The sequence below is a fragment of the Mustela putorius genome, unplaced genomic scaffold, assembly GCF_011764305.1.
Source record: "Mustela putorius furo isolate JIRA1106 unplaced genomic scaffold, ASM1176430v1.1 tig00000407_pilon_pilon_pilon, whole genome shotgun sequence".
Classification (NCBI taxonomy): domain Eukaryota; kingdom Metazoa; phylum Chordata; class Mammalia; order Carnivora; family Mustelidae; genus Mustela; species Mustela putorius.
In genome coordinates, this window is record NW_025421373.1 from 7,286,906 (window position 1) to 7,314,498 (window position 27,593).

Consider the following 27,593-nt stretch of genomic DNA (forward strand, 5'->3'; position numbering starts at 1 on the left):
AAATTCACATGATAAATTTTTTGAATGCAGGATACCTGAAACATTATTATATCTTAACTCATGGGACAATTGAACAGTGTCAAATCAAATGTTTATATGTGAATAATTATAACTACAGTTACACTTGCAGAAGCCTTAATTAGCTTATCCACATATGTACAGTCAGATCCTCAAATGTTAATTATATAAAATCTAAAGGAAGAATGGCATGTAGGGAGATGGCATTTTTAGTCTTCCTTCCGTAAGTCACTTGCTATTTGCAAAGGCTAGTGTCATAAGATGCTAAAGACCATGGACAAATACTGTTCATCTGACACCTGAATCCAGCCATCCTGATTGGTATGATAATGCCTGAATGTATCTATCAATGCTGGTAAGGAAATCATGGAATGTTGCACTTAGGAGGCCACAGAAACTTCACTTTCACTGATCATGCATTCTGCAAGAAGACGCAGCCTTGGATGAAGTCATCAAATGATTTGTCCCTGTCCACATCTGTCAGACTTGCGAAGGAGGATGTCCTGAAACTGGTCAGAGAGCTGTTACCCTGAGAGTACTTGCCTGAGCTTATTCTTCTCAATAATCCTAGAGTTGTCCCTGTGATAAGAGTGGAAGATGTTCTGCTAGTCTGTGATGTACTTACAGATGCCAGTGAACTTGCTTTTTTCTTTCAAACACAGACAAAATGGCCTGACAGTCAACTGATTAAATGGAGTCCATATCCCATTGGATAGTGCTTGCTGAAGCTTGTTGTCCAATATCACCCCACTCCTATCTTTATCAACCCTTTGGAAAACATGCCACAAGGAGCTCTGGTCTGATAGTGCTGCACCTCTGGCAGGGGGGCCCAAGGCCTAGGCAGTAGGGTAGGTGCCATGGGCTCAGTTGCACAGCTGGGCTGAGGCACTGGGGGAACATGAGCGGCGTTTAGGTTTTACTCTGTAAAATTGACAGATCTGATTAACATCATGGTAAAAATAATTTAATGGATCCACAAGAGCTTTTCTCTTGTGCAAAATATCTATTTATCACTGAAATTTGAAAAACTGTTTAAGAAAATGATTTTTGCCTAATTCATGTTCAGTGTCAAATTGAATGTCAAATACATAGGTATAATAGTGGATGAAGTAACTCAAGGAACTTTCTAGAAATAGCCTCTAACTCTTTAAGAGTTCAGTTATTAATGGAATTTCTTCCTGAAGGTAGCAGAAGAAAATCCACCAAAAAATTCTTTTATTAAATGAAGTGTCAAAGGAAACATTCTGACACATCAAAGGTAGAGGATAAGCTCCAAGTCTCATAGTCCATGAGAACTTAACTTGTGGTTTTAGTCATTTGTATTTGGGTCATTGGTCATGCCTGATTAAAACACTGAAACAAAAAGTGTAAAAATACAAGAGCTATTTGTTTGGGACTGAACTCAAAACCAGAGGATTTTAAGAATTTTTTTGTTGAGGGATTGTTTTTGTTTTTAATATTTGGTCTGACATGATCTTTGAAACATTATTCTATGAGCACTTTGGGTGAGGGAATCAAGTGTAAAGTAAGGCAAGATGCACGGTTTATCTATATAATAACATTTGGGTGAAAAGGCCTTAATTGATCATATTTTTCCAAACAGATATATCTGACATCATGTAATTTAAATACCAAGATCTACTACCAGTTTGTCCTCTTTTCCTACAGGTATTTAGCATCAGTAACTGTGATGATAATCTCAAATACCAGGCACTTGTGTTTCATGAATATGTGTTGAATTGAAATAAATTTTGCTTATAAATGCAGAGAAAATCTTGTTTCTTGTCAAAACAACAAAAGTAGTAGTTAACTGAAGAAAAAGCCATGTTAATAATTTCTATAAAGGTAATAGTCATTTTATTATATCATCTATAGGCTTATTATGAAAGACCTAAAAATGTGATACCTTTGCAATCAGGGGAAGGAGAGGCCCTGCTTGTTTTATGATGTTATTCTCCAATTAGTGTGTGACTAATAGAGAAAGTATGTGACTCTTGGGGCATCCCTGCAGGTACAGTGAATGAGCAAATTCTTAGCAGCATTATGACATCACCAGGGAGCGTGACTTGGGTCAAGAGCTTGGCAGGAGGCTTTGGGAACAGTAGAATCAACAGCAATCAGGATTGGCAAGCCAACATACTGGCCACCATAAAACTAAAAAGAGAGCTTATTGTACCTCATGCACAGCAACAGGTTTAACAGAAAAGTAGACATGTTTATAGTCCCAGATTTACAGCATGCCTTATAAACACCTTATTACTTAGAATCCAGTCTGCTGTCCTAGAAACTAAGAATGTGACTTTGTTAAGCAGTAGGATTTGTTGACATAAATGTCTTGACTAAGTTTGCCATTGTGGTTAACCCAAACGCATTTACTCCTGGGAAAGTAAACACAAGCAAACAAAATGCCTCTTATACTACAATACAGTAAGTTTCAAATTGACCAAACTTAATGCTATGACATAAATATGCTTAATGTTTATGGAATTTTTTAGAAACATTTTGCCATGTTGGGCTTACCATCCTGTATAAGTCTTACTAAATGGGAATGTGTTTTCAGAATTACATGTGCTTAAAGACTTCATCAGATATATTCAGAAAACCTGCCGTGAATACTGGGGCTGACCACGCAGCAAATAAAATGGGTCATGGTCTCCTCAGACATTAATGTGGATAAATCAGTTCTCCACCATGTAATAGCTACACACTGAAATGGTTACCAACAATTAAAAATAGAGAACTAATGGAAAATAATGTTGAATAAATATTATAAAACCACATGAAAATACGTTCAAGGAAGGCAAAGTATCTGGCTGGAACCCACAAAGTTGAAAAAATTCCTAGGGAAAAATGAAAATTCAGACTGATCTTCTGCTGCTTAAAAATTCATCTAAAACCCTTGGTTCAGGGGTAGATTGTTGAAGCTACAGACTCAGGATCATTGGAGAATAACATAATCAACTTAGCAGGTTTCATAGCCTTTCAGGCTTATGGTCAACAGTCTTCAAGCCTCAAAAATTCTATAGCAAAAAACTTCTTTCAGTCATATACAAATGGGTAGCCATGAGTACATAGTTTGGATCTAAAATAATGACCAACTTGTTTTGAAACAGAATTTATGTCAATAAAGATCTACAGAAAATTAAGAAGATGCTGCCTCTGCAATTGCAGAATAAATTGTGAACAATAGACAGTTGCTAATTTACCAGATCCTACAAATGATAGCTCCTATAAATGATAAGAACTTGGGAATTTTTCTAACAGCACAGTGTAGTTGGCTTCATAAGCTACAGCAAAGAAAAACGACCACATGAAGCCATGAAAACATGTTTACAAGTTTAAGATACGAGAAATACTGTTTTGCAGTAGCATATTCAAGAATGATATCAGGGATTTAGTTGACTAAGCTCCATGAGTCTTCTCCAAATCAAATGTAAGCCCTATTAACAGAAGTAAAATATTTAAAATGAGAGAGTTGACGGTTGCAATTACTGTGCATACTTCTGGGCACACAAATTAAAACTGACATTGACAAACTAAAGGAAACCCAGAGGAAAGTAATTTGAACAGAAATTAGGACCACATAGTCTCACATTATGAGAAAGTTGAAAAAGGATGTTTAGTTTGTAAAAAAATGTTTCAGAGAAATATGATCATTGACTCAGATACATGGAATATAACACAATCTAGCTTTGTTCCAGTTTCAACAAATATAAATTATAAGGAAACCAACAAAACACAAGAATGAACATTCTATTTCTAAATAAACAAAACTGTCTAAAAATAGGATGGCCTTCCTTGGGAGGACGGACATCACTGGAAATGTTGAAAGGTTGAACAACCTGCTGGTGGTTATTGTAGAAGAGACTAAAGCTCTGGAGGGAAGGGGAGATTGGACTATATAGAATGGCTTTCAAATCATTTAATGGAACCTTAGAATCTTCAGTGAAACAAAGAAACTGAGTAATATGTTAGAGCTCTGCCTTTTTTTTGTCCCCCCTTTATTCAAGGCAGTTTGGGTCAAATTTATTTTATATATGGCACTCTACCCAAAATTTAATTTTATAAAAGTTTTGTGCTACTAAAAAAAAAATCTCATAAACCATTACAGAAGATGATTTCTGAAGTTAATTCTGATGTTATTACATGATTCAGATGTGAAAAATTCCATCTTTGTGGTGTGACCCACTGTCATGTTTCCAAGACCAGAGGAGATCTGTTTAATGAAATGCTGGTACTCGGAGGGCTTAGAGGATTATATGTGAAGGAATAGCAACTGGTTACTATCAAGACTGTGGCTTAGGCAGAAGAGAATAATTGATAGCAGGGATGTGGTCAAGGTAAATTTCTAGGATAATCAGAAGAAAAAACCTACAGTCTAGAGATGTGACATATTGGAGTAATTTCTAAAACCACGTGATTATTGTTCACAATATTGTGAAAGAGAAAACATCCATGGCCTCCAAGGGATGTCTCAGTGCTGATATTCCTTAAATCAGATTTCATTTACAGTGAAGCACTCATTTTGAGTTGCTTGTAGAAAGCTTAAGTCTCTGAGGTCAGGGAAGAAGGCTGATTTAATTTTTTATGTATCTTAGCATGTTAAGGCCACTGGAATAATTCCAGAGAAAGGGTGCATCTTTCTTTGACCATCCTCTTTTAAGGAAAGTAGTTGATAATTAGAAATTTTATCCTAGACCTGATCTCATTTTGTCTCCCAATGATGAGCCAAGGAATATAGGGCATGCATTTTCACCTTTAATTCTGAGATGAGAGAATTGAATTTCAGAAACAATCAGTGACCTGTCCAGATCACACAGCTAATTCATGGGGGACCAGGATGAAATCTCTCTTGATTCCAAGTTTAAAACTCTTGTAATATTTTTAACACGTGGATTCTTTAACTAAGCAGCTCTGATAAAGCTCAGAGATCCCTTAAACTGTGTCTTTCTTCTTCTAATTTCTTTGTGTCTGACATATAGTAACTGCTATTTGACACAGCCTTAGTTTTGGATGTATAGTGAACAAAAATCCTCACTTGGATTCAAATAGCAACATCTCTATTAAAAATCAACAGTTCTCTAGAAATAAACAGGTCTATTAAAAAAACTTAATTCAGTGACTCAGCAAATCATGTTGTGATAGCTTTCAGTAATTACTTTTTATTTTTGTTTTTGTTTTTCTAAGTGTCTATGGTAAGAGAAGCATGCAGGAAAACATCAGGTTTTGCATGCCCTTTTATTTTCATTACCTCTTCTACTACTTGAGAATGTCTGGCCTTTACCAGCCTGCTGAATTTCTGGCAGATGGACCAGTCTTGGCAAAACATCCTGGATCATATTAGCTGAAAAGAAATGTAAAGGGACCATAAGAAGCTAGATTTCCCCCAAATGGTGCCCTGGAAAAGGGTTCATTTTTCTTGACTGTTCAGTTTCTAGTTTGAGTCTTCAAAGCCCAGACTGCCAGGGTCTTGGATGTAAGAATTATTAGTAAAAAAAAAAAAAAAAAAATTCTAATATGGCCTTTATGGGAAGCAGAGAAAAAGCTACTGGGATTTTCTTATCTCTTTTTATACTTGGACTTCACTGCCTCTTTCAAAAAGAGAGTGTATGGTGTCTATTAAGAGACAATTTACTCTTGTAGCCAACTCAGAGCAATTTCCACAGGATCAGTCTTACTTTCCTGGGTTAGTATAGCTGAAGATGCAGTTTCTCAAAGGATAGTCCTTGAATAGAGAGATTAAGACCATGTATGCACAGAACATGGCATTAAAGAGTCCATTTCAACTATATACTATATCCTTTCTGTGAAAAATCATAGTGCGTACGGAAAAATCCTATAGTTCAGAAATCGATTGTTTATTGCTTAGCTCAATTATTTCTCAAATTTAGTTGGCTATTGTGTTGAATCTTGCTTGCCCTTTTCCTGCTCATTCTGTATTGGGGAGAGGTAGAAGAGCATGGGTATAATGGCAAGTGGTTTTTGTTTTGTTTTGGGTTTTTTTTTCCCCCATTTGTTGTTGTTGTTGTTTTCAGGCTTGCATTGGCAACTAGCTTCCTGAGTTGGATCTGTTCGTGCTGCCTGGAGAGAAACTTCTGCAATCACCAGTGACATCTTCTCAGCATTTGTCGGGTTTCTAAAATGCTCATCTGCTCAAAGCCAACTCAGGCAAAAAATGTGTTGCGTACACCATGTCCTAAGTTCTGCCCCGCAAGAATCCCATATTGAGACTGACAGTGTCCCTTTTAGGGCCACTGACTTCTCCAGACAAGTCTGAGATAATATATCAAGTCACTGATTCCTGAGCAGCACTGACATCTATAGTTCGGCACTCTTTTGCAAGAAGCAGTATCAGGTATGGTAGGCTAATAATGTCCTCCCAAAGATGCCTACACCTCCCAAAGAAGCCTAGAACCAGTTATGCTATCTTACATGGCAAAGGGGGTTTTGCAGATGTGATTACACTTAGGGTTTTAAGGTGGGAGATTATGTTGTACTATAGGTGGACCCAATATAACCATAAGGGTCCTTATAAGAGGGAAACTGGAGAGTCACAGTCAGAGGAAAAGACGTAATGATGGAAGCAGAACTGGAATAATACTGAAGCCATGAGACAAAGAATGTGGGCAGCCTCTAGGCAAAGAAAAAGCCAAGAAAGAAAGAAAGAAAGAAAGAAAGAAAGAAAGAAAGAAAGAAAATAAATGAACGAACAGACAGACAAACTGGAAAAGGTAAGGAAACAGATTCTTCCCCAGAACCTCCAGAAGGAACACAGTCCTGCTGACCCATTTTAGACTTCTTCTAGGCCTGCATATAATAAATTTATGTCACTTTCAAGACCCTAAGTGTGATATAATTTGTTGGGTGCAAGGGTGCTACAATACACCAGGGATGATGAAAGTAAAATAAAACTTGAGTAATTGAAGATTCTAAGGTTTTTTTCAGCACCCTCACACAGTCTAAATTTCTTCAAGAGGATTACTTTGGATCAGTATCCCATCTATTTGTTCTAGCTGGGCCAGATTTCTCATTCTCAACTCTATCATACCTTCTTTGAATACTGATTTTTGAAATAACAGTTTCTATAATCACAATACCTGCCAGGTGATTTATAAACTCTATGTGTGCATATATATATATACATATATATGTTATTATATATGTATATGTATATGTGTATTTTATATATATATATATTTTTAAACAGGAACATTTGAAATTTAAACAGGGAAATTTGAAATTGATTTATTTGCAAACATTCAAATTCAGCACAGCTAAGAAAATAGCCATCTAATTTTCTAAGACTTTAATAAATGAATTTCCTAAACAGAAGTAATTTATAAGTACATTGTAGAATCAAAATAGATAATTATTAATTTAGTCACCAATTTTATAAAAGCTGTAACTAAAATTTTAAAAATATAAGTTTCTATGACACATTCTGGGATTGTGGGTCTTAAAATATTTAAAGATCAGTAATGATCATTGTAAAATCATTACATCAGAAAGAGAAAGAAAAGTAGAGATAGTAAGAGAGAGAGTTTCTTTCTTTTTTTTTTTTGAGAGAGTTTATTTCTTAAAAATTTTTTTGATCAAAAGTCATCTTTATTACTAGTTAAGTTAGATTTAAGAACATGGCCTGACCTGTGGCTTAGTAAGAGAGAGAATTTAAATTCTATTAAAAAAATCTTAGGTTGGGTTGAAAAAATATTGAGAAGTTAGTGTCTCTGGGATCTTAATAACATAAAAATTGGAAGAAGCTTGTCAGGTTAATAGGAGGAATTTCCCAGTAGAAATTATTGTGCATCTGGTTTAAGAAACAGATCTCACGATTATATATGATCGTTGTGTTGTTACTGGAAAAGTTTAAGATATTTAAAAATGTGGGTTACCTTGGATAATTTAAGTAATTTTCCTTTAACACTATTTATATTATTTTTTTCCTAAGAAGATTCCTTCTTATGAGACATTCTAGAGGGTCACTTTTGTCAAGCCTTTATTCAAATGATGTAGATTCAATCAATAGGTCTTAGTCTGAATTCACAAACTTCTCATACCTTGGTATCTTTATGTATGAAGAGAAAAAGAAGCCTGTGTCAAGGGCTAGAAGATCAACAACAAAGTTAATGAGCACTACAAAGATCTAATCTTGCTTTATACAGCTAGGTTTACGAAGTTTCCTTTTTGACATTATTGTGACTTTACTGAGCATCATAGAAACACTATTCCAGTTTGTGGAAATTTTCACTGGCTTTAAATTGCTTTTATTTTAAGGGAATTGTTCCCTTCAGTTTTGATCCAGGAAATAGCAGTGTATACATGATAGCTATGACGTACTTATGACATCTAAGCTGGTCAGAGTCCATGCTTGTGGCAGCGGCAAATGGCAAACACTTATATAAGAGTTACTATGGGCCAGGCCCTGTTCCAAACAAATTAGGCTTCCCACAAGCAGCCAGCATAACCCCAACCACTTAAAAGATCCCTAAAATCAGTTACTGCACTACTGGCTGCCAGCTTCTTACAAAACTGTATTTTTATACTTGCAATGCAGTATAGTGAAATATTATGAGCTCTAGAGTCAGTTTGGTTCCACTCTTTATTATTTAAATTCATAAAAACCTCTATGAGGCTCGGTTTCCTCATCTTAAAAATGGAAGGAATACCTTCCTTCCTCCCTTTCCCACACAGAGGGGCCAAGACAGGTCTAAATGGGACCACCAATGGTATTAGAACTGGGGTTTAGGTCCTCCAGAGAGAAATCTAGCAGGAAGTATCAGGCTTTAGTTGGCCGGAAGCACACTCAAAGGAATGTTAGTCAGTGTTCTTATGGAAAATAGTTACCGATGCAAGATTTATCACCTGATATATTCCTGGGCTTATCAGAACCCTGGGTAGTTAAAACTACCAATTCAGCACTTGTTTACTGCGCAATCATTTCACTGGGGTATGAAAAGTATTGGAATTCTGAGGTTTGATAACACATACACACAGAGAAAGAAAGAGAAAGACAGAGAGAGATTGAATTTTTTCATTAACTCAACAGATTTTAGGTGAGGGGGAGACAGTTAGGTAGACTTGCTAGTACTCACATTCCATTCTCTAAGGACAATTTACACAACAGGGAATTTATAAGTTGGGAAAATATTCTAGAAGACCTTTGCAAAGGGATAGAATAGTTTGGGTTTAGAGTTTACATTTACTGAACAACAACAAAATGACTGATTTTCTTTTAGTTATTCTTTTGGAACTACTGAAAAGAAATTCAAATACAAAAATTGCTCTCTACCATGGAAAACCATGTCCTTACAACAATTTTTATAGCGTACTAATTCTGTTCATGGTCATTTTGTCTTTACTATTATTCATATCTTAAAAAAAACCTTAATAATCTTAACAATTCATGTCTTACAAACACAAATATATAAATAAAATGAAAATTTCAAACTCATAGTGGTGAAAACATTCTGATAAAAAATAATGAAGGGTTAGAGATCCTGAAATAAAATTCCCACTAAAAACATGTAGAATGCTGAATGAAATACTTTACATGTCTCTTTATATTTATAGCTTTTTGAAGCTCACAGAGAAAGTAGAGTGGGAAACTGACAACCAAATCTTTAGGGGCTCTAGCCATTTGGCAATCTCTATGCCCATAGGCTTGGGTATTAAACGTGGGGAGGAGATCTAGCAAGTAAGAACCGAGACTTTAGATTCATGCTGGGGCTCCTGAAGCCCTAGAACCCCAGTAAAATTTGCTTTATTCTTCTTCATACATTTTTGTATGTCTAGAATATTTCGTTATTTTCTTTAAGTTCTAAAAGGCCTTAAAAACATGGGAAACTTTGAGGGATTGTATGCACTAATTCTCATTTACTTAGCTATCTAATGAATGAATTTTTATTTTAACAATTTACAATTTATTTTAACAATTTTTAATTTAACAATTTGACACATAGTGATGTAGCCAACACTAAATAATCAGTTCTAAAGGATGGCGAGTATGATATGGAAAAGCCCAACTACTGGCTATCTGAAAGTAATTTCTTCCTAGGTTTTGACAGTTTCACAGTCTGCTCATTCAACCAGCATAAACAGGGTACAAGCTATTCTAACTAACTGAATATGTATAATGCATGGGTTGAAATCGATCTAACATTCTCATTTTTTACTGTCTTTCTAGTGATCTTCAAGAAGGCTCCTTTGGCTATTTGCCATCAGTGAAATAAACCCCATACCAGTGCAGATGGCCCACTCTGGGACAGAGACTTGTGCGCTACTAGATTCTGACAATATATACGCTCCCTCAATCTGGCTTGGTAGTAGAGCCACCTAGCAAAACTGGATTTTTTTTTTTTTTGTCTTTTTAGAGAGAAAATTGGGGAGGGGCAGAGGGAGCGAGAGAGAGAATCCCAAGCAGGATCCACGCCTTGTGCATGAGCCTGACTTGGGGCTTGATCTCACAACCTCAAGATCAGGATCTGAGCTGAAATCAAGAGTTGGGATGCTTCACTAACTGAGCCACCCAGGTGTCCACAAAATAGATGTATCTTTACAGATCCAGTGTTTCCTTGGAGAATTATCTAAAATAACTAAGAGTGAACACCAAAATGTTAGCAGTCCTGAAAAGACTAGGTGTGCATTTGTTTTTTTAATAAAGAGCAGCAACCTTCATTATATGACAGGAAAAAGTCCAAACACTTTCAGTTTATATTGTTTAATCCTTGAAACATTCCAGAAGAAAGATATAATCATTTCTATTTTATAGATGAGGAAATTGAGGCTCAGAGATGTTAAGTATTTTACCAACATCGTAAGATGTTGACAGAATTAATTGTGGAGCCAGGATTTGGGCCAGGGCAGTTCATTTCCTCAAACATAGGGTTCTAGGCCTTTTATCTTCTCAACCACTAAGGAAGATAGATTTGCCAGGCAGATATGTGGGTACATTGGTTTTCTTCATCTTGGCTAACCTCAGGGTAAGTGCTAGGGAAATACCTAGCTTATATGAAAAGAATCTTTTTGTCCTGGTTTTGATCTAGTTCCCTGGCAGGCTTGTTAAGATTTGTCTTAACACATACATTTCCCATGCCAAAGCACACGTGGTATGTTTGGACATATGGTCTCATTTTTATGATCTTTTAACCTTTACATATTTTAAATACTTCATGGTGGGGTTAATTATTTGTGGTGACAGAGATTGGCAGATGGGTCTGATGGGGCCATGTCTGGAATCCCTAAGGAATGAAAGGATTGATACCCTATGGAACATACTTTCAAAGATAAATCTATAAATGTAAAGAAGAAATTTTTGACACACATAAATGAGCATGATAAGTCAAAAATTTATTCTGAGATTATCACTGTATTTTGAGATTAACCTTATTGTGCTTCTAACCATTTTTAAAATGAATAAATACTGGGTAATGTGAATTGCTTAGAAAATGATCATTTAACTATTTTTGTCCTTGTATGTTCTGAACACACAATTGGATTGGAGGGTTGAAACACTGAAAATGGTAAGACTGGCTAAAGGACTTCCAACTTTGTTGAGACTTAATATACTTTAGGTAATTTGATAGTGAGATCTCTAATGTCATAGAATTACAAATAACTTTAATGTAGTTTTAACTGCAAAATTTGATAGTAAACCCGAGTTCTCAACCTTCTAGAAACGCTTTGACAAGAAATTTAGAATGAAATAAACAGAGATAACAAAGCACCTAATAGAGCCAAAATCAGGAGATATAAGCTCACCAAAGACTTGATACAAATTAAACTCTATATGGTATATGTATATTATATGCTTATCACGGCCGAGCTTCAATAAGCCATGTCAGTGGACATGAGTCTGTTTTTGGAAGCAGTAAAGAGGCCAGGTTTGTAGGTACAGTTTTCTGAGGTTTGGATCTAGTGAACAAGGTTGTGGTCCTAAATCCTGGATATGTGGAAAGCTTCTTTACCTACTCTATAAACAGGGGGTAAATTTTCCCCTAGAGACTATTTGGCAATGTCTGGAAAACTTTTTGTTTGTCACAACTGGGAAAATGGGTGCCACAGATGTCTAGTGGGTAGAGGCCAGAGATGTTAAACATTCAACAATGCACCAGAGAGTTCCCCACAACAAGGAATTACCAGTCTCAAATGTAGTAGTTCTGAGGTTGAGAAGCCCTGCCGTAAACCAAGATCACCTAAGCTGGTTTTTAAATATCCCAGGCTGCTTTGTGATTAGATCTTAGAAAAGTCTCACACTGTGCAACTAATGTGAAAAGTCAATCTGAATACAGGGTTTAAGGCAGAATATAGTCTCCAGCTTGATTAATGGCTGTCCTGAAATATGTTTCAAATCTTGCTAAATTTATTAACTATTAGCAAGGTGCTCTTTGAATAAATCTAATACATATTTTATTTCATATTTAAAAGTGGACATACTTAATAGTTTACCTTTTTGTGCCTAGAAATTATAGCTGTATTAATTTACTTTCTGAAATTTGTAACAAAACTTGCTTGACAAACAGCAATTCTGAGTTTTTCAGAACAAGGTTTACATGAACAATAGGTAGAATATTAAGTAAAGCTATCTCATGAAATATCACCATCTAAAATTTCACTACGTCAAGGAAAATGCAACCACATTCTACATCATGTGTGGCTTTTAACTGCATGGTCAGAAATTGGTAATTGGCCCAAGATGGATGTATATTCCTTAACACTTATGCTTAGACTGTAATGGTCCCATAGCAGTCAATATTTATAGAAACGATCTCCAGGTTCAGCTCTGTGCTAGGTTAAAAAGGAGATGCTCTTCCTCATCACCACTCTTCATCCCTACTCCTACTCCTCTTTTTTACCTTGTTTTTCAGTTATCTGATATTTATCTTAAAGAGCCAGATACATTTCTCCTTCTTCAGTTTTTTAACCTGTTTGAGTTATTATAACCAAAACCACCTAATCATAAACAATAGACATTTATTTTCCACAGTTCTGGGGACTGGAAAGTCCAAGATCAAGGTACTGGAATGGTTGGGTGAAGGTCGTCTTCCTGGTTCATAGTTGGCATCTTTGTGCTATGTCCTAACATGGTGGAGGGGCAAGAGATGGCTCTAGAACTTCTTTTCTAATGCACTAATCTTATTCATGAGGGCTCCACACTCATGATCTAAGTAAGCATCTTCCGAATCCTAACCTCCTAATATCATCATCTTTAGGAGTTAGGATTCCAACATGTGAGTTTGGGGGGCACACAGGCATTCAGACCTTAGCATTCAGGGAATAGGGAAAAAAAATACATCTTTCAGGTTATTTTATTTTTTGATTTTATTATCTGACACAATGGGTGGTCTAAATAAAGAGCTGGTCCTATTAATCAAATACATCAGAGAGAATTCCCTACATTAACTATACTATCACCCAATTTTTTGGGGGCCGATGTTCTATAATCTTATTTGTCCACTTTTAATCAATAAATAATTTACATTGTCAGGTATACTAGGAAATAATATTACTGAAGCAAGTCGTGTGGGGGATCTATCGAATGTTCTTTTCTTTGATGTTGCTGTTGTTATTGCTGCTTAGGGATTACTCATGCTTTAATATTTTTTTCAAGCTTAAAATCGTTACGGTCATGATGAATGGAACGAAGAGTGGGTAGAGAGGTAATAGTTTGCTGAGCAGTGATGGGCGAACCGAGACCTGAATGGCAGCAGGAATCCAGCCATGGGAAGATATGTGGGAAAGGTGTGTTAAATAAGAGAGGGAATGAGAGAACACAGCCCTGGAGTAGGACGAAGTTGGTGAGTTCAAGGGGCTGAAGAATTTCAGTGGCTGGAGCACAGAAAGCAACAGAGAGAATGGTTGGAGACCATGGCAATGGGCGGGGTCCTGATTGTCCAAGGCTACATAGCACAGATTTTATTCTAAATGCCACCGTGAAGCAGAAACAAAACCCTTTCTGAGGAGCCTCCTCCCTTCACTTCTGTGAAGACCATGTCCTTGATTCGTTCTTCTGCTTGTGAGAAAAGGTACAACTCAAGTATTATTGTTTGAACTAACTGAACTGGCAATAAGTGAAAGTTACTGGAAGAAGAAAGACAGACAAAACAAAATTCTTAGGATTAGCAAAGGAACACACCAGCAAATTAGATGCACAATTGTGAAAGGACTCATCATTCCCCAAGTTTTGACTCTAAATTATCTCAGGACCTGTAGAATTCAGTTATGTTGTGTGAGATCTTTCAAAGAGGTTGTTAAAATTTGGTCTGCAGAATATAATCTTAACTCTTTGTGTTTGGGCTGGAAGCTTTATCTCAGGTGTTCCACAGGCTGTTAGCTTTGTGGTATGCTGTTCAGGTTCAAATCTCAGCTTTCCATTTACTAACTAAAGCTGGTTAATATGCTATTCCACATTTTTAGGCCAAAGATTCCTCATCTATAAAATGGAGATAATAGTACTTAACTCACAGTATTGTTGGGGGAATAAATGAATAAATACATGCCATTTAGGAGATGTTCCTAGAACAGTGCCAGTTGGAGTAATAAATATCAGTTAGCTGTTGTTGTCCTTATTATTGATGAGGACCACCATCTATCTCTCTCTCTCTCTCTCTCTCTCTGTCTCTTTCTGAGTATCTTAGACCTTTGTGTTCAAGACTGATGGATCTTGTTGAATTTGAGGATAGTTGAGGACAGAGTTGGACCCTCAGTTTTATTCTTAGAATAGCAAATATTTAAGAAGATCTAGGAAGCATTTTTTTTCTCTCTCCAATAAGACTTACTGGTTGGATGATCAGAAACTGATGTTGTAGAGAAATGACTGGTATTTCTGGGGTCCTGCATCCCCTCTCATACTTCATATAGTCAAGATGACAAGATGCTAATCAAAAGTCTGTTCCCAACAAGTTGTGTGACCCTGAACAACTGAGAACAATCATACAACTGGAGGCACTGAGTTAAATAATATGTGAAGCACCTTCTAACATTAATATTTTACAGTTTAGGGTATATTTTATCCTTTCCATGCTTCATACTGGGCCCTAAACTATGGAGGGGGAAAAAGCATATTAGGGGAAAAAAAAAGAAGGAGAAATAAAAGGGGAAATAAACACAGAGGAAGAATAGGTTATTAAGAAATGAGTACAGTTGATACTGGTTGTCTGAACCCATCTACATTAATATGTGGATATTAAATTAAATATCCACAGTATGCTAGCCTGGGGATATGACGATGGACAAGCCCTCATAGAATGTACAGATGATTGCAGAGTATGTAAACACACAGCCACAAAGAGAACACCAGAAGCTAACATCATCTGGAGAGTGAAGGGAATATTCTCTGAAAAAGAGTGCTGGAGACTGGGGGTAGAGCATTCTAGGTAGAGAAAATAGCATTTACAAAAGCTGTGAGATAGGAGAGACCCTGAATTTCCAGGTAGTGAGGGATTTCATGTATGGTTGTGACCAGGGAGAAAATGAAGCAAGAAGAGTGACCTTATCTTCTAAAAACCAACTAGTGGGTGCAGATGAAAATCATTCCATTTCATCCCCTCCCGTATCTGCTGTAATGTGGGATGGCCACATGTGGTTTTATCTTCCCCAACTGACTATCCATCACCCTAAAATAAGCAGTAACACAAATCCTAGCCTGGTCATCCCCAGAGAATCCCTTCTAGGTCGTCTGAGGGCAAAAGAGAACACTGTGTTTTGACAGGGGGAAATTCCTTAGTAGAGAAAAGAAATAAAGAGAGAATGTTAAATATGTCTCCATATGTTTCCTCCTCACCCTCATTCCTGCATCTTATGCAAAGTGTTCTCTCTTTCCCCCCCCTTTTTTCTTTTTCTTTTCTTTCCCCCGTTTTGGCTCAAATCATAGTACTGAAAATGTAAAACCTGCAGTTTTGGTTATGTTACCAAAGGAAACAGTTTTACTTAAAATCTTGTTTTTGCCAAAATATTTTCAAAGTAGCTGGAGAGTTGTCAAACCACAGTGGCTCTCAGCTGTGCTTCCTTCTAGCATTTCCCCAGGTTCTCCCAGCACAGCACTCAGTAATTGGATATTATTTGAGGAGGAGGGGGAAAATGCTGCACGAGACAGTTTGTAGATTTAAGAACTACACTCTGGTGCTGAAGGCTAGAGATGCAGAGGTGCTCGGCAGCCAAACTCCAGGGCTGCGTGACTGTGTGTCATTCCTGGATGCAGCTTTCAGCAAGGAGACCTAGAGGAAGCATGCTGGTAACCATCAATATTTAGACTATCATTCCGAAGCCTTTAGATTGTTTTCTTTCTTAGTCACATGGCTTTACCAAAAGAATCTATTCTGATAAACAAAATGTTACTGAACACATCTTGAAATGACATGCGTTTTGTCCTTGCAGGTACTGAGAGCTTTCCCCCATCCCTATCCATCTCTTCTAATTCTAGCTAGCATTTCTGAGTTTTACGTACCAGTAGAATTATTTAGCAAGAAGCAACCAACCTTTGTTCTCCTCTAACTGCTTTATTCCATGACCCTGAAAGAGGTACAAACTCATTTAAGGACTTCGGGAAGCAGAGGCAGTAGTTACCATGTCTACTTAACTCATCTAGAAACTGAAGTTTAGAATAAAGTAACATGACTTTTCTAAGGACAAGTCAAAGCTGTTTTTTTTTTTCTTTGTAATATGCTTCTAATCCATTTGATTGCAAGATGGAATAAAATAGAGCAAATAAAATTATGATAAAAATAATTTTAAGGACTATGTAGAAATTATAATTATCAATAATCACTAATTGGCAATAGATTAGACCACAGGGTTTAAGTGCTATTACTCCAATCTATTTTTACTAGAGCTACCATTATATCTTTAGGGTCCTGGCAGAAAACAGATGGCATACTCTGAAACAGTAGTAGAAGGAAGTTAAACGGAGTGGATAGGATCAAGGGAACCAATGAGAGATGGTAAAGCACTTAGGACTGGTAATAGTGAGAAGCAGTTGTCAGACCATCATTCCTAGGCCTAGAGGGCCAGGGAAGGAGCAGTGACCAGAGCCTGGTGAAACCTTTTAGGATAGCAGAGGGGATGCCTGACATGGACATGAGCTGGGGGACCTCCCAAAACCTATGACCTTGCTTTTTTCATCTCTGATCTCCTGCAAGTGACTCCCATTGGTAAAACCAACAAGAAGCATGGGTGATGCTATCTGGAGTGCTTGGATCTCTTCTCTTTATATACTATTTATATGCTGATGATTGCCAGGTTTTTATTTGGATTTTTAAGATTTTAAGCTTAATGAACTGAATTTCAAGTTTTTACTAGATATCTCCTGAGTACCTGAGCACCCCCCCCCATTTCTGTTCCTCCATCTCAGCTGCTATTTGTTTCCTACCAGCTGCAGTTAAAAAATCTTGGAGATATCCCTAACTCCCTTCTTTTCATGACCAGCATTCTGACCTTCAGCAAATCTTAAGACCCTCCTTCAGCATCTATCTGGAATCCGACCACTTCTCATTGTTTTAATTTTACCACCACAGTCTGAGTCCTAACCATCATTTGCCTGGAATATGACCCTGGGTTTGCTGTTTCCATCCTTACTCTCTTTAGTTTCTACACAGAAGCAAAAGTGAACATTGGAAAAACATAAATTAGACCATATTGGGTTTCTACTCAGAATGTCTAATAGCTTCCTATTTCACTCAAACTAGAGAAAGTAAAATTCTTAAAATGGCTTACAAGATCTGCCCATCCACTCTCTTAATTCTCTGGTATCATTTCCTCCCACCTCCTCCTCTTTTATTCATTCTGCTAACACCAACTCTGTACCATGCCTAAAACAAACTGGGTGCACTTTCACTTCTAAACAGTGTTTGTATTTGGTATTTACTTATCCTGTATACTCTTCCTCCAAATATCTCCACAGCTCAGAACAAATTTTCAAATTTTTTTCAAAAGTCACCTTATTATAAGGCCTTCCCTGACCCTATATTAAAATGCAATTCCCCCCACCCCAGAGTTCTCAACGCACTTCTCTATTTCACTTTTCTGCATAGCACTTATGACCATCTGACACATTTTATATTTAGCTGAGTCTTCTTCTGCTTATACCACCATCCCCACTATAATAAAAGATCTATCATGCTATCACTTGATAGTACTTGGCGCAGAGATATCTAAATATCCCTAATTTGAATCAGAGAGTTTTTAAATATATTCGGAGTAGCCTAGTTACAAGTAGTTTAAATTTGAAATCAAGGCAACATTTGAGCCCTTTCTGTAGAAATAAGTTACAGGCATTGTAGAGATCTCCCTGGAAGCTGGGAGAACCAAAGAGAAGCCTCTTTCATAAAAATATTAGCAGTTAGATTATCTGAAATCACTCAGGGCCAGAGCTTATCCCAAGAACAAACAATGTACTACGATTTGCTGAAATCTGAGCTTTTGTCACAGATTAGGGTTTAAGAACTGTGAGTAAAGGAAAGAGGCTTCATAGCAGAAGCCACGGAGGATTCAGTATGTTCTATCTAGTCTTGACAAATGTTCAGTCCCAGGCTATATTTCTCAGCCTCACTTTAAATATTTTAATGTATAAGATGTTAAAAAATAGTAGAGTATATAAGGCCTCACATAACCCGGAGACCAAAACCTATAAAATGATGAAGTTGTTGAAAAATACTTCTGACTTCTCCACTACTGTGTTAAAGAGATATCAATAAGCTGATATTTGTTGAATAAATACAAAAAGTTTTGTTCAATTTCAGCAGAATGGTAAACCTGGAAAGAAATTAATTACGATTGGGGGTTTTCTATAGGCAAAGAATAGAATTAGGCATTAGCCAAATAATATAATTTCATGGGCTCAAGAGTACACAACCTAACTCTACACCTAAAAGAGGCCTCAACACAAACAGAAATCCATTCTATAAGCTTGCTGATTCCTGAAGTCCTATATTCCACAATCTCTCTTTTACTTAAGGATTTAATCCCATTTAAAGGTAACTATTCCCTGGGTGAGGTCCCTCACCAGTTATTTATTCCTCAGAGTAAAAAAAGAATTTGAGACAGGTTTTGTCAAAGGAATAGTGGTATGATATAAGGATTTTGAGAAGCCTGTGATCCAGGAAACAAAGGATTATGAGACTCAGACAACAAACATCACCTATCTCATAGTTTTTCCTGGATTCAGCATCACTACATCTGTTTTAAAGATTCCTCATCTCCAAGATGAAATGTCTTTTTGGGTAAGTTGTCATTTCAAAGATCCAGGTAAGCTTTTGTCTATCTGGACATGGGAATAGGAGAGTGGTGCCTATCAGATGCATGAATTACACAGTCCTCCCTTTATTCCATATAGGATCCTCATTTGTGTCTTTATAATTAATTCAGCACAATCAATGAGACCACTAGAAATTTAGTCATGGAAAAAATTGATAATAATGACTAAAATCCATTTAGTACCCTCAGTACAGGAGCAGATTTCAATTACTCAGCCTTTTTTTTTTTTCTGTAATTATTCAATTACCGCACTGGAACACAATTTACATAAAGGTATGTGTTCATTATGCTCATCTTCGTAGCAGTTCTTCTCGAAGAAACTCAGGTTGCTTGATCAGTATGTGGTGATGAATTATATTAAAGGACTTATTAGAAAGACAACAGAGTAAATGTAAGATTACAGAAGCTTCCACACAAACCATTAATGAGTATAAGCAACATGAACAAAAAAAAACAGAAAAAGTACTTTAACAAGAAAAACAGCCCTCCAACAAGAACAGTACTCTAACATGAATTCTAAATTTTATGGAGTATCTTTGCATAATGTGGATTTTGAAAAGAATGCAAGATTTCCCTATCTACTACCTCTCCCTCCAAATATGACACAGAGAAAGAGAGAGAACAAGCAGAGCTGTATCATGGGGAAGAAAGTGAACAGACAAATTCCTAAAAAGCCTTTTGAAGGCTCAGAGGAGAGGACTGAAAGGTAGGTGAATGAGAAGCTGAAATAACAAAAAAAGTCAGAGTTTTGTTTTTTCTGGCTTGGAGCAACATGAGAGAAATACTTCAGGAAGAATTATCCAGAACTAGTTCTCTATGATAAACACAAGTTAGGCAAAATAGAAGATGAGAATAAAAGGAGAATACCACTCCTCAAACCACTAAATACTTTTTCATTGTAGATAAAAAGCATCACACTGATTGTTGGAAAAATTTCTGGATTTTGAGTTTTTCCCTAACATAACCACAACTGTGGTCAGGGAGCAAAAGATGGCTAGAGAATGGTGAGTTAAATAGTGGTGTTTTCAGACAGCCAAAGACTTAATAAAGCTAACTGAAGGATTCACTCTAATAATGGGGTAATAGTCCAATACCATCATGGATCTGGAGGTGCCCCCCAAAAGAAACAAGGGTAAAATCTGGCAAAAGATGTTAACAAACTTCCAAAGAAAGAGATTAAAGAGAAAGTACATGAATGGAAGCAGGGCACACCTCCTACTCTCCTCTCTCACCTCCATTCTACCACTCTCCTCCTCTAAGTAAATGAGGAGGCAAATATAGAATTGAGTCAAAGGTGAGGGAAATTGCAAAAAAAAAAACCAAAAACCAGATAACGTAGAAAGTTGTCAAGGAGAAACAATCCATGTATTTGGGAAAAGAGATGGAAAAAATAAAAGAGCCATTATACCAAAACAAAACAGGAGAACAAAACAAAATTTAAAAATAAATAAATAAATAAAATGTAAGCACATATATTCAACCCAGATAAATAATTCATTCTTGATGGACACCAGTAATCAAGAAAATCTTTATGAATTAATAAAATTAAAGATGAAAAAAATTTTTTTTTAAATTTTTTCAGAAAAGATGAAAATTTTGAAAGAAGAAACCTATAGTGAAATAATGACGAAAAATAAGGTAAAAATGAGACTGGAGAATGAACTGGAGGCAAAATTATGTTAAAACCAATTAAATATTTATGAACAGCAATTAATGAGAACAGCAAAAGACCAAAGCTGATAAAGAGCTCTAGAAAATGTTACAGAATGCAGTTTAAATAGACAAAATGATAAAAGGAAGCAAAGAGGAATAATGGTGATAGACAATAGAGAACAATCATATATAGATAAATTTGTGTCCTTGAAATATACAGAAATAATGGAATAGGGAAAAAAATCAAAGATAAGATGAAAGAACTGAATTTGCCATTTGCAAGTGCAATATACTGTTCTAGGATAATTTCACAGAAAATGATCACTACTGAGGCATATTCTACTGAAAAGATTGGACTTAAAGTATTAAACAGAAAGAATTCAACTTCTAGTTTTAGCTCCACAAGTAGAGAGCTTAAAGTCCTTACAAGAAAAGGTTAAGCAAACTGCAGATCAGTGACTCTCCTTGGGCCTATTAGAGAAGGAAGATACAGAGCAAAGTATTAACCATGCCCTCTATGGTTATAGGCAAATACAGAGGACCACAGCTGAGATCAGTTTACCTGGAACAGAGACTGTTAATGTTACAACTGGTAGTAGGGAGGAAACAGGAGGCTAGCTAAGGACAAAGTACAAGCTGGGTGGGAGATGCATGATATTCCTCTAGGAAACTTCTAATTATCTTAAGGTTAATGCCTTGTTAGAGGGAGAAACAACCCTAACTCGACAATGGCAAGGCCTCCAGTATCCTGTGAGTCCTGAACATATGAAAATCCTTTTGAAACTTCCTTTTTCCTGAACTCCACCAACTCCCAAGTATATAATCAGCCACCTCTCACAACCTGTGGGCAGCAGCTCTTGCTGCCTATGGGTCCTGTCCCCGTGCTTTAACAAAACCACCATTCCGGGGCTGCCTGGGAGGCTCAGTGGGTTAAGCCTCTGCCTTCAGCTCAGGTCATGATCTCAGGGTCCTGGGATCGAGTCCCACATCGGGCTCTCTGCTAAGCAAGGAGCCTGCTCCTTCCTCTCTCTCTCTACTTGTGATCTCTCTCTGTCAAATAAATAAAATCTTTAAAAACAAAAACACCACCATTTCGCACTAAAGATGTCTCAAGAATTCTTTCTTTCTTTTCTCTTTTTTTAAAAGATTTTATTTATTTATTTGACTGAGAGAGATTACAAGTAGGCAGAGAGGCATGCAGAGAGAGAGGAGGAAGCAAGCTCCCTGCCGAGCAGAGAGCCCGATGCGGGACTCGATCCCAGGACCCTGAGATCATGACCTGAGCTGAAGGCAGCGGCTTAACCCACTGAGCCACCCAGGCACCCTCAAGAATTCTTTCTTGGTTGTGAGCTCTGGACCTCACCCCACCAAACCTCAACTATACTTAAAACCACTTTAGTAGGAACACTTAAGTGGTAAGTATGATGAACTACTAGCTCTAGTTAAGTGTTCCTACTGATGTGGTTTTAAAGAAGATGTGGTCCATATACACAATGGAATATTACTCAGCCATCAGAAGGGATGAAAACCCAACTTTTGCATCATCATGAATGGGACTGGAGGAGATTATGCTAAGTGAAATAAGTCAAACAGAGAAAGCCAATTTTCACATGGTTTCGTTTACTTGTGGAACATAAGAATAGCATGGAGGACACTAGGGGAAGGGAGAAATGAAGGGAGAGAAATTGGAGTGGGAGATAAACCATGAGAGACTATGGACACTGGGAAACAAATGGAAGGTTAGGTGAGCCTGGTGATGGGTATTAAGGCAGGCACAGATTGCAAGGAGCACTGGATGTTATATGCAAACAATGAATAATGGAACACTACATCAAAAACTAATGATGTACTCCATGGTGACTAACATAACACAATTAAAAAATAAAGAAAAATTCTTTGGAGGTCACAGTCTAAGGGAGAACCTGTCTTTCATGGCTTTCACCTCCAGGAACCCCACCAACTCACAGGTGAAAAACAATAAAAAGTCCCTTCATGTTTCTGGCAATTGGGAGGTAAAAAGTAACCATTTTGAAACATACTCAGAGCATTCTCCATAACAAAAAAAAATTATCATAGACTTATTCCATTTGGGGGAAGAGCAATTACTCAATTTCAGCCCCCTCTGCACTTCTAGACTCACCTAAGAGGGGAAGAAAATCAAGCAACACTTGTGAAGGTCACAACCCAGGGATATAAACCTACAAAAAGCCAGATTTAATCACAATATTATAGAACTTTACCCCCAGATTATTGCTACAGTGACAGGTCTCCAGTATGCTAACAGTGGATTATAGATGAAAGAGCTACAAATAGCAAACTCCATCTATAAAAGGGATTCTTAGGGAAATGCAAAGATAACAGGAGAAACAAAAGCAAGGACACTAGAGGAAATCCAAGGCTCTAGCATCTACACCTAGAACAAAAATTAGACACAACCCAATTCCCAACCAGATTAGTATAAAACCTCACACTAATGACATATTTACCTCAGTTTATATCACATGAAATGCATCATATCTAGCTTTCAACAACAAAAATCACAAGTTATGCTAGACAAGAAAAACAAAACAAAACATCAGTGTCAAGAGACAAAGTAAGCAAGGGGTAAATTCTCCAAGAAGACAGACAACTTATAATTACTATAAATTTAATCAGATAATGGCTCCAATTGCAGCAAAGAAAACTGTCATTAGCTAACCCAGAATCACCCAAATTCAGATATCATATGGTTGGCAATTGGTTCTAATTTTCACTCTTACATGGGGTAGTTCTCATCTTATGGTGAGGATGTGGGGCATAGAGCGGAGGCACGGGTAGGTATATGGCAGGAAACCCTGTGTGTCTAAAGACACAGAGAAGCACAATGTGAGTTCCTATGTTTTCATAATTCTTGTGGGCCAATATTCCCAGATCTGGCTAACAAAAGAGGTACTAAATAACTAAGAAATTTGGAATCACTGCTGGCTATGCTGTGAATTCCAGCCAGCTAAGAGATTCAGAATTTTCTTCATTGATATTTAAGTGAGAAACTGCCATCAGGACTTGGAATGAATTTGGATTTCATTAAGTGGACATTAGAACTCCCAACTGGCTACCTATACAGACCTGCCCCATTAACTTTGCAATAGTATCTCACAAATCATATACAGTTGAAATTCTTGAACCCATTTGTTGTTCTGTGGCAAAATTTAGCTAATAACTGTAATTGAGGAAAAGTTTTTATTTGTAAAATTGATCTAAAAGTCAATAGTTCTTCTATATTTAAACATTACAAAAATATAATGGAAATATGCCTTTCAAAATTGCAACTATAGAGGGAAAATACTCAGTAATAAATTTCTTCTGTAAGAAGAAAATTAAAATGCTTCATTGGGTGTCTAGGTGGCTCAGTTGGTTAAGCATCCCATTCTTCATTTTGGTTCAGGTCATGAGACTGAGCTCCATGTTGGGCTCCGTCCTTATATGGAGTCTCTGTCCCTTCTCCCACTCTCATGTAGGCTTTTGCTTTCTCTAAAATAAATAAATCTTTAAAAAAGAAAATTAAAATGCTTAAGTTTTCTTCTTCAATTAGTAAAAATATGAGTCTTGTTTAAGAAAGGTCTAGATATTGAGAAGGTGTTAAGACATAAATTATAAATTTAATAGCTGCTGAGTAAAATACTACTAAATGACTCAGGATTTTATTGTATTTAGTACATGGGGTGGGGGGATTTGACAAAATGATTCAAAACCCAGATATCAGTTGGAGTTTCCTCAACCTGTGAGATATTTTTAGGATTGCCTCAACCCGTTAATTGCATAATCTAAAGTCATAAACCTTTCCTAAGATTTCTGTAAATTTCTGGGATCTATATCCCATGAAGTTTTTGTTTTGGGTCTCTATATCTTTGAGCAGGTTTTTTGTTTTTTGTTTTTGTTTTTGTTTTTTTCCTACAGCACACTGATCTCACTTTGATACTCAGCTCCTCTTTAGTTTTCACAACTGAAATCTGTCTCTTGAAGAATTAGTATATTCAGCAGACTTAAACTAAAATCAGTAGAACAGCATGCAAAAGAAGGATTTACATCCCATCAATGTAAATCCTTTCTATTCAGTCCCTCTCAGATTGAATTTTCCCTTCCAAAGTCCACAATCTTCTTGTTAAGCAGTGGTAACCTTCTTTTCTGATGTTTAGCAGTGACTTGGGTAACTCTTAGGAAATTTATTAAGGTATTTTCCTTCAAAGCACTGAATATTTTTAAAATAAAAAATCTGTATATAAAAATTTCACATTACTATGGATTGTTCAATACAAATCCAAAAAATTGGTTGGAGGGGGGAGAGGGCCTACTCTTAACTGATACAAAGGCAGTAAGTGTGTGTTAATTAGAACAGAATAGCACTGGCACAGGGAAAACTCATAGTGAGGGCAGTAAAATGCAAGAATCTAGATATGAAGGATCTATTGGGACTGATGGAACCATAATGGGGAGTTTGGCAGAGACTACCAGTTTGTCCCTAATAGTCTTTTGTTGACTTTTCCCATAGTTCTATCATTTTTAGGTGGGCAAATCCATGCTCAAAATGAAGAATACTTTTTCCAGCATCTTTTGCAATATGTGTAGCTAAGAATAATTTTTGGCCAACAATATTTAAGCTGAAGTGTTATCTAACAGCTTTTGGGAAACTGACTTAAAAATAATTTATTTCTACAGCTTTTCCTTGTTTTCTTCTTCATCATATCCTTCATCCTGTTGCTCAGCATACAAATGAAACCGATGTGAACCAAACAGCACCACATTTAGACTCACATTTGATTTGGACCCTAAAGCCCCATATTTTAGAGGTCAATGAGATAGCATGTGCCTCTGAGGATTTAATGGAGTAGAGCTACTATATAAACACCAAGCTATCGGCCTCCACTGTAAAGTACAAGAACACTTTTTCTTGTGTATGTCACTTTTATTTTTAGTATCTAACTCACAGGTGAACCTAATCCTGATTCAGGTGATAAGTGTGATCAGTGGGTAGAAAGATGGATTATCTAGTAAGCAATATTAGAAATCCAGTAAGCACTATGTATATAGGAAAAAGTCTTGCTACTTCACTTTTCAAATCTAAATTCCAGTGAAAGACCCGCGGATCCCCTTACCCAAGAATCCAACACTGCCACTGGATGCAATCAGCAAGAGATTCTTTATTGTCACGCAGGCGCCTGCGGATGGTCAGCGCGCGCCTGCGGGTGGTCAGCAGCTCCTGCTAGCTGAGCACACCCGGCTGGGGTGGTGCCGGGTTTTTATAGACAGGTACAAACAAGTTTTGGGTGGGGCGCAACTGATTGGTTGACAGTTAGAACTTTTGAAAAAGGCCTTAGTGGAGTTTGCTGATTGGCTTTGGGGACCCGCGCGCGCGTGAAGAGAGAGGCGGGAAGGGGGAACAAGCTGATTGGTTCTGAGGGCCCGCGCGCGGGAGGAGAGAGGCAGGGAGGGGGAACAAGAAGGGGGAAGGTAGGAATGCCATCATGGCGTCTTCTATTATTTCTATAAGCCAAGCAGTTACAGAAGGGCAAAAGAGCAATTAATAACCTAATTTACGCCTAAAAGCCAGCGGTTCACAGAAAAGGAAACAAGCAGTTAGTTATCCTATCTATCTTCTAGGGGAGGGGTCTTTCACCAGATAAATCAAAATTTTAAGCTTCAAAATTAAAAAAAAAAAAACCCAAATCTGAGAAAGTAAATGAGACTGTTTTATTTCTTATAAATGAAATAGGCCTTTCTAGGTAGAATGCAAAACAAAAAATTCATAAAGGAAAATAATCAATTTGAATACATATGTTAAAAAATTTGTAACTTCTGTATGGATATATACATACATATTCTACAAGTGAAATAAATAAGGAATGAATATAAATATTTTCAATGTAAATGAATGGACTAATTTCTTAAATGTACAAGGAAAGACAAGCAATTTAATTAAATAATAAAGAATACAAACAGAGACTCTATAATAAAAAATCCTTAACCATTTAAAAAAGTGTTTATTTTTATTCATGATGAAATAAACAAAAATTAAAAATACCTAACAGAGAAAAAGACTAAAAATATAAATATAAAAATATATATAAATATAAGATAAATAGAGCCTCAGTGTCTTGAGGAATAACGTAAAGGGTCTATCATAATTGAAGAATGTGTTATGAAAGGAGGGGGAAAGTGAGCTAAAAAAATATTTTAAAAAATAAGGGCCCCAAACTTGCCATGATATGGCCTAACTACTCCAAGTAAAGGGCAGTGGTTGTCATTATGGATAAAAGAGCAAGATTCTGCCACGTCTGTCTATAAGTAAACCACTTCTAACATAAGGTCACAGAGAAATTTAAAGTAAGATGATGGATATATAGATGCCATGAGCAACTAGTAGAAAGAAAGCTGGAATGACTATTTTAACATTAGACAATATAAATTTCTAATAATGTATGTTATCAGAGATAAGAGATATCTTTCACAATGATAAATAGGTCAATTAAAAATGGGCCAGGAAAGGTAGTAATTCTAAATGTGAATATCCCGCATAACAGAGCTTCAAAATTCATGAAGTAAAAAAATGACAAACCTGAAAGTAGAAATTAGACAAATCTACAGTGTTAGTTGCAGGTTTCAACTCTCTTTTCTCAACAATTACTCAAACATACATACAT

General features: G+C 36.6%; 1 pseudogene; it reads right to left on the bottom strand.

Moving 5' to 3' along the window:
- Positions 1-272: 272 nt before the first annotated feature.
- Positions 273-27,593, bottom strand: part of LOC101672551 — a 34,418-nt pseudogene continuing 7,097 nt past the window's right edge.